Here is a 14,547-nt window from a genome sequence, read left to right on the forward strand (position 1 = left end):
TTTAGTCTCACACCTGGGTTATGCCTGGAGAACTGGCTTGTCACACACAAACTTCTCTGCTAGGAGGCAATGTTGGTACAGAAGTACAGTATTTCTAGTTTGTTGTTCCAAGTATGTACAACACGTAGCACTGCTGTATCAGGTAAACATGTGCACAGGGGAAGGTGAGGCGTGGGCTCATAGGAAGCAAATGGAAATCAAAAGGACTTTCTCTTTCAGAGTTCCTCTATCTTTATTTGTAGAGGTTATCCAATAATTTCTTTAATTACATCGCATACTTCTGAGTCCATTCCCAAGTTACTCTGTTGTACTTTATCTGTTTTGTAGATCCGAGCAATCTCAGGCACTAAAGAATCATCTGGATTGGGATCACACAACAGACAACAGATGGACAAAAGTACTTTTGAAATAGTTAGTGCTGAAGACCACTGTGACCATAGAATATCAAGACAAATGCTGCCATTACTGTTAATATTTGTATGATAAATTCTTGTTGTAAATGCAGCCTTAGGTGGTTTGAAGGGGTAATCTGTTGGGAAATGAATTGTCAAGAAAAATACTCCACCTTGATAGGGACTGTCACTTGGCCCCATTATTGTAGCTTGCCAATGGAACATATCATCTCCAACGGGACCTGCTGAACACTGTGCTGGGGCGTCCCGCGCCAGGTCGTTCAATTCCTTGTGGATTCTCTTCAGAGTCATCGTGCGAGGCAGGTGGAGGCGGCCCCCGGGGCGGAAACAGGGGCAGGGGAGGGACGGGGAAAGGATGAGGGGGCGCGAGGCCGCCTCGGTGATCGCGGGTCGGACGGAGAAGATGGGGAGTTCCGGAGCGCGAGTCCGGCGGGACGGACTTGAGCCCGTGGCCCACTGGGCTCCTGAGCCTGCCGCAGGGGTCACCGCATCACCCGGCGGCGGCCCCTTTATGCGCTGCCGCCAGAGCCGCCGCCGCCGCCACCGCGGTAGCCGCCTCTTCCTTCTAGGCTCAGCGCCTCTTCCTCAGCCGCCGCGGATCCCTCTTCCAGGGAGCAAGAGCCCAGGCCTCGGGCTCGGCCAGCGCCTCTGGGTCCTACTTTTAATTTTTTGTTTTTTGCAGTACGCGGGCTTCTCACTATTGTGGCCTCTCCCGTTGCGGAGCACAGGCTCCGGACGCGCACTCTCAGCGGCCACGGCTCACGGGCCCAGCCGCTCCGCGGCATGTGGGATCTTCCCAGACCGGGGCACAAACCGGTGTCCCCTGCATCGGCAGGCGGACTCCCAACCACTGCACCACCAGGGAAGCGCCCTACTTTTAATTTTTATTTATTTATTTATTTTATTTTGAAATAAGGTTGATTAACAATGTTGTGTTAGATTCAGTTATACATATACATGTATTTATTCTTTTTCAAATTCTTTTCCTTTTAAGTTGTTACAGAATATTGAGCAGAGTTCCCTGTGTTATACAGTAGGTCCTTGTTGGTTATCTATTTTAAATATAGTGGTGTGTATATGTCAATCCCAAACTCCCAATTTATCCCTCCCCCTTTGGTAACCATAAGTTTCTTTTCTAAATCTGTGAGTCTGTTTCTGTTTTGTAAATAAGTTCATTTGTATCATTCTTTCTTTTAGATTCTGTATATGAGCAATATCCTATGATATTTGTCTTACTCTGTCTTACTCTGACTTACTTCACTTACTATGATAATCTCCTGTTCCATCCATGTTCCTGCAAATGGCATTATTTCATTTTTTTAATGGCTAATATTCCATTGTATATATGTACCACATCTTCTTTATCCATTTATCTGTCAAGGGACATTTAGGTTGCTTCCATGTCTTGGCTATTGTAAACAGCATTGCAATGAACATTGGGTGCATGTATATGGCATTATTTCATTTTTTTAATGGCTGAGTAATATTCCATTGTATATATGTACCACATCTTCTTTATCCATTTATCTGTCAAGGGACATTTAGGTTGCTTCCATGTCTTGGCTATTGTAAACAGCATTGCAATGAACATTGGGTGCATGTATTCTTTTGAACCATGGTTTTCTCTGGATAAATGCCCAGGAGTGGGATTGTTGGATCATATGGTAGCTCTACTTTTAGTTTTTTAAGGAACCTTCTCCATAGTGGCTGTACCAATTTACATTCCCACCAACAACATAGGGAGGGTTCCCTTTTCTCCACAACCTCTCCAGCATGTATTGTTTGTAGACTTTTTGATGATGCCCATTTTGATTGGTGTGAGGTGATGTCTCATTACAGTTTTGATATACATTTCTCTAATAATTAGCAATGTTGAACACGTTTTCATGCGCCTCTTGCCCATCTATATGTCTTCTTTGGAGAAATGTCTACTTCTAGAAGACCTATCTTCTGCCTATTTTTTGATTGGATTGTTTGTTTTTTGCTATGAGCTGCATGAGCTGTTTGATCAATGGAACAGGATAGAAGACCCAGAAATAAAATCAAGAACCTGTGGTCAATTAATCTACAACAAAGGAGGCAAGACTATACAATGGAGAAAAGACAGCCTCTTCAATGAATGGTGCTGGGAAAACTGGACAGATACATGTAAAAGAATGAAATTAGAACATTATTTAACACCATATACAAAAATGAACTCGAAATCGATTAAAGACCTAAATGTAAGACCTGATACTATAAAACTCTTAGAGGAAAACATAAGTAGAACACTTTTTGACATAAATCACAGCAAAATCTTGTTTGATCCATCTCCCAGAGTAATGGAAATAAAAGCAAAAATAAACAAATGGGACCTAATTAAACTCAAAACTTTTGTACAGCAAAGGAAACCATAAACAAAATGAAAAGACAACCCACAGAATGGGAGAAAATATTTGCAAACGATGTGACTGACAAAAGATTAATCTCCAAAATTTACAAATGGTGTGCAGGATTCATGCCTCTCCCGGCCCTGCCTAGTGATGCACCAGGGGAACCCAGTGGTCTCCCAGATCAGGGAGGAGGGAGATAGAAGTGACCCCAGGCCCCCAGCCTCCAACCCCCTCCTCCTGTTCAGACCCAGACTTGAGGTGGGGTATGACTCTGGACTGTAGGGCACCCTGTCAGCTCCTTCAGTTCCGTCTGTCTCCCAGTTCCTCTGTCTTGCATCCCCTTCCATGCTCCTGTTAGGGCCTAAGGCAGACCATCTCCCAAAATATGACACAAAGGCATATTGATTATTTTGAATTAAAGTTACTTGAGAAACAGCCTGGCGTGGTTAAAAAACCACTCTGACACTCCCTTTCCTCCTGAAAGCAGGAGATAAATCACCCATGTGAAGGTATCTACCCTGTACCAGGAGGATTAAAAGCATCCTTATCACCAGAGTTAAGGAATTCAAGACTATGAAAGATGTATAAACAAACTTTGTTACTTCTTCAATAGTCTGCTACCCCAAACACAAGCCCCTTTGTTTTGTTAAATTTTCTCAAATTGTTTGTCTAAAATCTGTAAACAAACAGCCTATTTTGGTCCCTTTGGCCCACTCATAGAGTGGAGTCCCATTTCTATGAGACTTTTGTGCTTATGAATTAAATTTTTCTTTTCTCCTGTTAATCTGTCTTGTGTCAGTTTAATTGTTATAACTAATCAAAAGAACCCAAAAGGGGCAGGAGGAAAATTTCCCCATCCTGACAATCCCTTTGATTTCTCTCTGGCTCATTTTAGCCCACTTCTTTTTTGACAAATTCACCCCTTTCTCTCTTGGATTTCCCATCCCCAGTAGAAACAGGTATGCTCCAGTTTTAATGACTAACTCATAGAAGCAGCTCCTGTCCACAGCACCCCCTGACCTGATCCCTCGAGTCAGGCTCATTTGGGACTCCAGAAGGTTGGACCTTGGACTTATGCCTCAGGGCATAAGTCAATGAGAACTCAGAGTCAGAGCCCTGCTCGGGGGTCACACCAGGAGACTGTCCTTCTCCCTCATCCTGTGATGACCCAACAGCCTGTTTCTGTCTGAAACCCCTTAGGTCCTCACTTCTGGGGGTGGGGCCACAAGGACCCTCTGGAGAGGCTAGCGTGGGAGGTGGGGCCACCTATTCCCAAGTCCCCTTCCTCTCTGCAAATGCAGATCTTGGAGCGGTTCCTGAGCACACCAAGTCCTTTAAAGTTTAGGAATGAATAGGTTCCACTGTCCCCAACCCTCACCCCCACTGCTACTTAAAAGACTACTTCAAATGTGGAGAAGTTTAGGTCATAAATTCTATTTCAAGTGATGATGCAAGAAAATGGGTTCTCTCACATGTCCCAGGAGAAAACATCTTCAGTCTATTTTGGAAAACAGTTTGGCAGTGATGTCCAACAGCATTAAAATATTTCTATTCCTAGACCCAACCATCTCATTCATGGATATCCATTCTGAGAAAATATTCACTAAGATCACATACAAAGATGATATTGCAAAATTTTTCCTGGTGAGGGGCTGATGAATATGGCAGAGTAGGAGGACAGGGAGTTCACCTCTCCCCACAAATACATCAAGAGTACATCTACAAGTGGAACAATTCTTGCAACACACCTGCTGAACACTAGCAGAGAACTTCAGACACCTAAAAGGACAAGAAAGATCCCCGCATAACTGGGTAAGATGAAAGAAAAAAAAAAGAAAAAATGAAGCAGGAGAGGACTTGTGCCCCTTGGGGAGTGCTGAAGGAGAAGAGAGGTTCGCGCATCTAAGGAAGCCTCCCTCACCAGTGGGGAGATAAGCTGGGACAGAAGGGGAGCTTAAGGGACTCAGAGGAGAGTGCAGCAACTGGTATATGGCAGGCAAGACAGAGTAAGACTCACACAGATGGTCTGTGCCACAGCTCTGCATGCCCCAGCCACTGGTGTGGAGAGGGGCTGGGTGCTGGAACTTGGGGTTTGGAGAGCAGACCAGGAAGAGAACTGCTGTTGACTGTGAGGAGACAGTCTGAGGGGACCAGAGTGTGGAGCTCTGCAAACAGGAATGCTTGTGGAAGAAGTCTGGTCTGTCATAGAAGCAAAGCACCATTGTTGAGTGGTGCACAAAGGATGGGGTCGTCATTGCAGCCTGTTTCTCCATGCCCTGGTCCCTGCCTCTGGGGACACTCTGAGGGTTTCCCACCTGAGCAGCCTCATGCACCCTGGTCAGTCTCTGCCCCCACCCCCTCCTGCCTGAGAGGGCTTGCCTGACTCAGTGAGTTGCTGCCTCAACCCCTTCTCACTTGGGTGGGCTCCAGCTTTAGCAGCTCTAACTTTAGCAGCTTTGGGCTTTGTGGGCACATACATGCGGAGGTTGGGCCAGGCCAGAGTCTGAGATACCTCCAAGGTACACACAGCAGGCCCAGGTGTATGATTACTGCAGTCCTGGGACCTGGCTTCAGTGGATCTGTGCTGATGACTTGGTGAAAACAATGCCTGAGCGACACCAGGGCCAGTTGCTGGCATACTCACAGTTAAGGTGGGGCCAAGAACAGTGCCAATAATGGTGTAATTTGTGAGCCTGCAAAATGAGTGAAAGGTAACACAACAGAGCATGCTCACAAGTGAGCAGCTCCAGAGGGGGAATACTCACTCAGTGGTTTCTCTCCCAGTGGGAGTACTCCAATCCTGCCTACCTCGCACTGAAGATCAGAAACACAGCTCAGAAATAGATCTGAGGAGTTCTACTCCAACAACTAAAGAGAAGACCCTGCCCCTGACAGGGCAGTGAAAACCACAGAGCAAAGGGAAGGTCCCACTCAATATCCAGTGCAGACTCTGGTCACCACAACATCAGTCACACCTCCTGTCAAAGGGTTAATGGCCAGCATAAAGTGAAGAAAAAGGTGGCAGACATCCATACTAAAAACAGCCCTCACACCAAAAAAAAAAAAAAAAAAAAGTAAATCCACTCAGGCTACATAGGGACGTTCCCACATAAAACAGCCCTTCAAGACAGTTTGAGGGTCTGGCATCAGATGGAAGAAACCCCAGAGCGTTTGGCTTTGAAGGCCATTGGCGCTTGAGTGCAGGAGCTTCACAGGGCTGGAGGAAACAGAGACTCCACTCTTGGAGGGCACACACAAGGTCTCACATGCACTGGAACCCAGCACAAAGTACCTTGATAGGAACCTGGGATAGACCTACCTAGCAGTCTTAGAGGGTCTCCTGAAGAGGTGGGTGTTGGCTATAGCTCACGGTGGGGACAAGGAAACTGGTGGCAGAGGCCCCAGAGAATACTGATTGACGTGAGATCTCCCAGAGGTCCCCATTTCAGCACCAAGACCTAGCACCACCCAAGAGCCCTCAGGCTCCAATGCTGGAACACCTCAGGCCAAACAACCAGCAAGATAAGAACAGAGAACCACCCACTGACAGGCTACCAAAAGTTGCACTGAGTTCGCAGCCACCTCAAAACACACCCCCTGACACAGACCTGCCCACTAGAGGGACAAGACCCAACTCCACAGACCAGAGGGCAAGCACCAGTCCCTCCCACCAGGAAGCCTGCATAAGCCCATGGATCAACCTCACCCACCAGAAGAAAGAGGAACTATGATCCTGCAGCCTACAGAAAGGAGACCATGAAGACAGAAAGTGAGATAAAATAAGATGACAGAGAAATATGTTGCAGACAAAGGAACAAGATAAAACTGCAGAAGAACAACTAAATGAAAAGGAGATAGGCAATCTACCTGAAAAAGAATTCAGAGTAATGATAGTAAAGATGATTCAAAATCTCGGAAAAAGAATGGCGGCACAGACCAAGAAGATACAAAAAAGGTTTAACAAAGAACTAGAAGACTTAAAGAACAAACATAGATGAATAACACAACAACTAAAATGAAAAATACACTAGAAGGAATCAATAGCAAAATAACTGAGGCAGAAGAACAAATAAGAGATCTGGAAGACAGAGTAGTGGAAATCACTGGCACCAAACAGAATAAAGAAAAAAAGAATGAAAAGGAATGAGGACAGTCTCAGAGACCTCTGGGACAACATTAAATGCACCAGCATTCATATTATAGGGGTCCCAGAAGGAGAAGGGAAAGAGAAAGGGCCTGAGAAAATATTTGAAAGGATTATAGATGAAAACTTCCTTAACACAAGAAAGGAAACACTCACTCAAGTCCAGGAAGTGCACAGAGTCCCGTACAAAATAAATTCAAGGAGGAGCACACTAAGATACATATTAACCAAACACTGACAAAAATTAAATACAAAGAAAAAATATTAAAAGCAACAAGGGAAAAGCAAAAAATACATACAAGGGAATCCCCATAAGGTTATCAGCTGATTTTTCAGCAGTAAATCTGCAGGCCAGAAGGCATGATATATTTAAAGTGATGAAAGGGAAAAACCGACAACCAAGAATATGCTACCCAGCAAGGCTCTCATTCAGATTTGATGGGGAAATCAGAAGTTTTACAGACAAGCAAAAGGTAAGAGAATTCAGCACTACCAAACCAGCCTTACAACAAATGCTGAAGGAACTTCTTTAGGTGCTAAAAAAAAAAAAAAGAGGCCACAACTAGAAACAATAAAGTCACAAATAAGAAAACTCACCAGTAAAGTCAAACATACAGTAAAAGTAGGAAATCATCCACACACAAATATGATATCAAAACAAGCAACCATGAGGAGAGTACAAATGCAGTAAATGGGAAATGTATTTCAAAATGAACGGGAGAGGCCACAACAGTGAGAGGCCCGCATACCACAAAAAAAAAAAAAAACATACAAAATGAGACCAACAACGTAAAACAACCTTGTATATATATATGTAGACTGCTATGTCAAAACCTCATGGGAACTGCAAACCAAAAAACTACAATAGATAAACACACACCAAAAAAAGAAAAAGCAACCCAAAAGAGAACACTAAAAATAGTCATCAAATCACATGAGAAGAGAACAAAAGAGGAAGAGAAGAAAAAAGACCTCCAAAAACAAATCCAAAATAATTAAGAACATGGCAGTAAGAACATATATATCAATAATTACTTTAAATGTAAATGGATTAAATGCTCCAACCAAAAGACATAGACTGGATGATTGGATACAAAAACAAGACCCGTATATATGCTGTCTACAAAAGACCTGCTTCAGATCTAGGGACACATAAAAACTGAAAGTGAGGGGATGGAAAAAGGTATTCCATGCAAACGAAAATCAAAAGAAAACTGGATAGCAATACTCATATCAGACAAAATAGACTTTAAAATAAAGACTGTTACAAGAGATAAGGAAGGGCACTACATAATGATCAAGAGATCAATCCAAGAAGAAGACATAACAATTGTAAATATATATGCACCCAACATAGGAACCCCTCAATATATAACACAAATGCTAACAGACTTAAAAGGGAAAATCAACAGTAACACTATTGTGGGACTTCAACACCCCACTTACAGCAATGGACAAATCATTCAGGCAGGAAATCAGTGAGGAAACACAGGCCTTAAATGACACATTAGACCAGATGAATTTAACTAATATTTATAGAACATTCCACCCAAAAGCAGCAGAATACACTTTCTTCTCAGGTGCATATGGAACATTTCCCCAGATAGATCACATCTTGGACCACAAATCAAACCTTGGTAAATTAAAGAAAATTGAAATCATATCAAACATCTTTTCCAACTACAACACTATGAGATTAGAAATCAACTACAAGAAAAAAACTGTGAAAAACACAAACACGTGGAGGTTAAACAGTATGTTACTAAATAAACAAAGGATCACTGAAGAAATCAAAGAGAAAATTTAAAAATACCTAGAGACAAATGAAAATGAAAACATGATGATCCAAAACCTATGGAACACAGCAAGAGCAGTTCTAAGAGGGAAGTTTATAGCAATACCATCTTATGTCAGGAAACAAGAAAAATCTCAAACAACCTAAAGTCACACCTAAAGCAACTAGAGAAAGAGGAACAAACAAAACCCAAAGTTAGTAGGAAGAAAGAAATCATAAAGATCAGAGCAGAAATAAATGAAATAGAGATGAAGAAAACAATAGAAAAGATCAATGAAACTGAAAGCTGGTTCTTTGAAAAGATAAAAAGTTGATAAACCTTTCACCAAACTCATCAAGAAAAGAAGAGGGCTCAAATCAATAAAATTAGAAATGAAAAAGGAGGAGTTACAATGGACACCACAGAAATACAAAGGATTATAAGAGACTACTACAAGCAACTATACGCCAATGAAATGGGCAGCCTAGAAGAAATGGGCAAATTCTCAGAAAGGTACAATCAACACTGAACCAGGAAGAAACAGAAAATATGAATAGACCAATCACACATACTAAAATCAAAACTGTGATTTTAAAACTTCCAACAAAAAAAGTCCAGGACTAGATGGCTTCACAGGCAAATTCTATCAAATATTTAGAGAAAAGCTAACACCTATACTTCTGAAACTCTTGCAAAAAATTTCAGAGGAAGGAACACTCCTAAGTTCATTCTATGAGGACATCATCACCCTGATTCCAAACCAGAAAAAGATACCACAGAAAAAGAAAACTACAAGCCAATATCACTGACCAACATAGTTGCAAAAACCCTCAAAACATACTAGCAGACTGAATACAACAATACATTAAAAGGTTCATACACCCTGCAAGTGAGATGTATCCCAGGGATACAAGGAGTTTTCAATATCCACAGATCAATCCGCGTGATACACCACATTAACAAACTGAAGATTTAAAAGCCATATGATCATCTCAATAGATGTAGAAAAAAGCTTTTCAAAAATTCATCACCCATTTACGATAACAACTCTCCAGGAAGTGGGCATAGAGGGAACCTATCTCAACATAATAAAGCTTATATACGACAAACCCACAGCTAACATCATTCTCAACAGTGAAAAACTGAAAACATTTCCTTTAAGATCAGGAAGAAGACAAAGATGTCCACTCTCGCCACTTTTATTCAACATAGTTTTGGAAGTTCTAGCCATGGCAATCAGAGAAGAAAAAGAATTAAAAGGAATCCAAATTGTAAAAGAAGAATTAAAACTATCACTGTTTGCAGATGACATGACACTATACATAGAAAATCCTAAAGATGCTACCGGAAAAACAACTAGAGCTCATCAATGAATTTGGTAAAGTTGCAGGATACAAAACTAATTCACAGAAATGACTTCCATTCCTGTACGCTAGCAACGAAAATTCTGAAAGGGAAATTGGGGTAACAATCCCATTTTCCATCACACCAAAAAGAATAAAATACCTAGGAGTAAACCTACCTAATGAGGCAAAAGATCTGTACTCTGAAATCTATAAGATGCTGATGAAAGAAATCAAAGACGACACAAACAGATGGAAAGATATTACCATGTTCTTGGATTGGAAGAATCAATACAGTGAAAATGACTATACTACCCAAAGCAATCTACAGATTCAATGCAATTCCTATCAAATTACCAATGGCATTTTTTACAGAACTGGAGCAAACATTTTCACAATTTTTATGGAAACACAAAAGACCCCAAATAGCAGATCAACATAGTTTTGGAAGTTCTAGCCATGGCAATCAGAGAAGAAAAAGAATTAAAAGGAATCCAAATTGTAAAAGAAGAATTAAAAGAATCAGGCTCCCTGACTTCAGACTATACTACAAAGCTACACTAATCAAAACAGTATAGTGCTGACACAAAAACAGAGATATAGATCAATGGAACAAGATAGAAAGACTAGAGATAAACCCATGAACCTATGGTCACCTAATCTATGACAAAGGAGGCAAGAATATACAATGGAGAAAAGACCTAATCTATGACAAAGGAGGCAAGAATATACAATGGAGAAGAGGCAGTCTCTTCAATAAGCTGTGCTGGGAAAACTGGACAGCTACATGTAAAAGAATGAAATTAGAACACTCTCTAACACCATACACAAAAATAAACTCAAAATGGATTAAAGACCTAAATGTAAGACCAGATACTCTAAAACTCTTAGGAAAGGCATAAAATAGGCAAAAACACTCTCTGACATAAATTACAGCAATATATTTTTTGATCTACCTCCTAGAGTAATGTAAATAAAGACAGAAATAAAACATGGGACCTAATTAAACTTAAAAGCTTTTTAACAGCAAAGGAAAACATAAACAAAACAAAAATACTACCCTCAGAATCATAGAAAACATTTGCAAACGAAGCAAATGATAAGAGATTAATCTCCAAAATATACAAACTGCTCATGTAGCTCAATATCAAAAAAACAAACCCAATCAAAAAATGGGCAGAAGATCTAAATAGACATTTCTCCAAAGACGACATACAGATGACCAACAAACACATGAAAAGGTGCTCAACATCACTAATTATTAGAGAAATGCAAGTCAAAACTACAATGAGGTATCACCTTACACCGGTCAGAATGGCCATTCATCAAAAATTCTACAAACAATAAATGCTGGAGAGGATGTGGAGAAAATGTACCCCTCTTGCACTGTTGGTGGGAATGTAAATTGGAACAAGCATTATGAAGAACAGTATGGAGGCTCTTCAAAAAACTATAGAACTACCATATGATCCAGCAATCCTACTCCTGGGCATATATCTGGAGAAAACCATAATTCAAAAAGATACATGCACTCCAATGTTCATTGCAGCATTAGTTACAATAGCCAGGACATGGAAACAACATAAATATCCATCAACCAAGGAATGGATAAAGAAGATGTGGTACATATATACAGTGGAATTATTAGCCATAAAATGAATGAAATAATGCCATTTGCAGTAAACTTGGGTGGACCCAGAGATTTTCATACTAAATGAAGGAAGTCAGACAGAAAAAGACAAATATAATATGATATCACTTATATGTGTAATCTAATAATAAATGATACAAGTATACTTATTTACAAAATAGAAACAAACTCACAGATCTCAAAATCAAACTTATGGTTACCAAAGGGGAAAAATGATAAATTAGGAGATTGGGATTAACATATACAGACTACTATATATAAAAGAGATAACTAATAAGGACTACAATGTAGCACAGGGAACTATATTCAATACTCTGTAATAATCTATATGGGAAAATAATCTGAAAAAGAAGGGATATGTGCATTTGTATAACTGATTCACTTTGCTGTACACCTGAAACGAACACATAATTGTAAAGCAACTATGCTCCAATAAAAATTTTTTTTAAATGGTGAATACATTGCAGCTTAATTCCACATGGATTAGGGCCTCAGAGTCAGCATTAGAGTTTATAGGGTCTGGGGAATAGGGTTCTGGAGAGGACCCTAGTGGTAGGGCTGGAGTTAAGGTTGGGGTAAGGCCTCAAGGTTAGAACTTTTTAGATTTAAAAGAATTAGGGTTAGTGTTTGGGTTGGTACCTTGGGGTTAGGTGACTATCAGGATTAGGATTTTAAAAAGAATGATCCTTATCAGCTCTAAGACCAGAGCTCTTAGATGTGCTGTTAAGGAAGAAAAGTAAGATACACAAAAGTGCATACTTTATAATCCCATTTTTGTAAAACTAATGGTACCAAATTTTTCTGTGTACCATTTATGTTTATACATGTACATTCATAGGAGAATATCATTAACATTGGATAAAGGCAGGGAATGGAGGGAAAAGGACTTTTAACTGCATTTTCAAAGAAGGGATACCCACCTCTTTTGACCCCACTGATCTAATAGGGAAAGAATCATGGGTCCCCAGGGTTCCATCTTCTGCCTGGCTCCTGTCCACCTTTCCATATCCAGTCACTTGTCTGTGGACATCTTGATTTACAAGATGATGAATACAAACAATATCCACATCCTTAGGAAAGAGGCAGACCCTGCCTTTTAAGGCCACAAGAGGCAAAATAGAATACAAAACACAAAATGCAAATATCTCTAATAAACCTAAGGCCTCTGAGAGAAGAGTCTCACATATGGAAGTCAGGGTATCGTCTTTGCAGCAGACCATGCTGAAGTGGAAGCAGTGGATGTCCCTACCCCAGGTCAGTACTTGCCTCATCCAGGAGGCTGCCGCTCCATGAGCCCATGGTCTCTTAAGTTATGCTAGACACTCCCCTTGCACTTAAGCCTGTGAAGTTTGACACATGTCCCCTGAATCACCTATCATATCTTGAGGCCCTGAGCCAGCCTGCTGTGTATCTGTCTGATCTCTGCTAGGGGAAGGAGAAGGTGTTTTGACCATAGCCAACCTTCTTAGTCCTCTGGTGCCGCCATCCCCTGATGCTCAGCATCGGCTGTAGGAAACAAATGCAGGCTTCAACCCTAAGCAGCAAGGGTCATATTTTGCCTGTCCAGTGTCTATCATTCCACAATCAGTGACTCTCTCCCAGGACAGTCTGCTGTGGGAATTCCTCCTCCTCCATATCCATGAAGGGGGGCCCATAGGGGATGGTTAGGGTGGGATCACTTTTCTCTCCACCTAACACTAGGTTCTCTTTCCCTGTCCCAATCTAGAACAGTGTAGTCTTCCTCTGGCACTGGCCTCACAGAGCCCTCTGCTCCAGTGTTGGTGCCACATCTTGCCTCAGCCTTCTCGTCCTCATTTAGGACTTATCTCTGATTCAGGTCTCAGGCCCCTATTCTCTTAAACAGAAGCTCTGCCCCAGCTCTCACTATTCTAGAATAGGAAACTAAATTGGATTTGATAAAGCTGGTGATGGAGAAGATGAGTGGCTGGAAGTGGGATGGGAAGACAGGTGAAATTTGAGGGGAAAAGAAGCAAGACAGAGGGAGGAGTGTGTGTGCGGGACAGTGGATTGGCATCTGTCCTTGACCCGGTCTCACGTATCTGACTTGAGCACTTATGTAGAGAGGGAGGTCAGATGTTGCAGTTGATGGTGCCACTGACAAGGGGTTTTATGATGCTCTGGACACACAGACGCTTCAGTGGCATGACACAGAGAGTGTTCCGGAAGGAGGAAGGGGTGCTTCCCCCAAGCTTTGCATGGAAACTGGAACTGCTTGTGGATCCTTGGGAAATGAAGGGTTGAGGAGCGTCCTGAGCCAGCACCTTAGCTGAAACATGAGCATTCTCATGACAGTCAAGTGAAGCAGGAGGATTCTCTAAGGGGGGACAGATGTAGTCAACAGAGGGAGGAACTAGTCATAATAAGAGATAAAATGTACCAAACACTTAAGTATATGTCACACACTACAGTTAGCACTTTTTAGATGATTATCTTATTTATGTATAAAAATGAGCCTACATGGAATGTCATATTGCACTACAAGAACAGAGTACAGCTTAGGTGCTCGTGTTGAGGGTCAGCTCCTATGCAGATGAGTCATGATGTCACCATTCTCAAGTTATTTGATTGCTCAGGGTCTTAGCTCCATCATCTGTAAAAGACAAAAATAGTTGTGATTACATGAAGCAGAATAAAAGGGATAATAAATGCAAAGCACTTGACATCATAGAGGACTTATATAAATACAGTTTAACTCTCACTTATGATTATCTCCATTTTATCTGTAAGTAAACAGAAGATCAATACCTCACCCAAGACACATACTGGAGTGTACAAGTCCACATTTGAATGACTGACCATGAAACAAGAACAGAAAATCTTATCCTTGA

General features: G+C 41.3%; 1 pseudogene across 1 annotated transcript; it reads right to left on the bottom strand.

The window, feature by feature from the left end:
- Positions 1 to 226: 226 nt before the first annotated feature.
- LOC102976203 (ubiquitin-conjugating enzyme E2 D2-like) lies at positions 227 to 983 on the bottom strand (annotated as a pseudogene). The gene has a single exon (XR_449016.4). The product of XR_449016.4 is annotated as a ubiquitin-conjugating enzyme E2 D2-like (transcript).
- Positions 984 to 14,547: the final 13,564 nt, after the last annotated feature.

The sequence above is a fragment of the Physeter macrocephalus genome, chromosome 2 (genome assembly GCF_002837175.3).
Source record: "Physeter macrocephalus isolate SW-GA chromosome 2, ASM283717v5, whole genome shotgun sequence".
Taxonomy (NCBI): Eukaryota; Metazoa; Chordata; class Mammalia; order Artiodactyla; family Physeteridae; genus Physeter; species Physeter macrocephalus.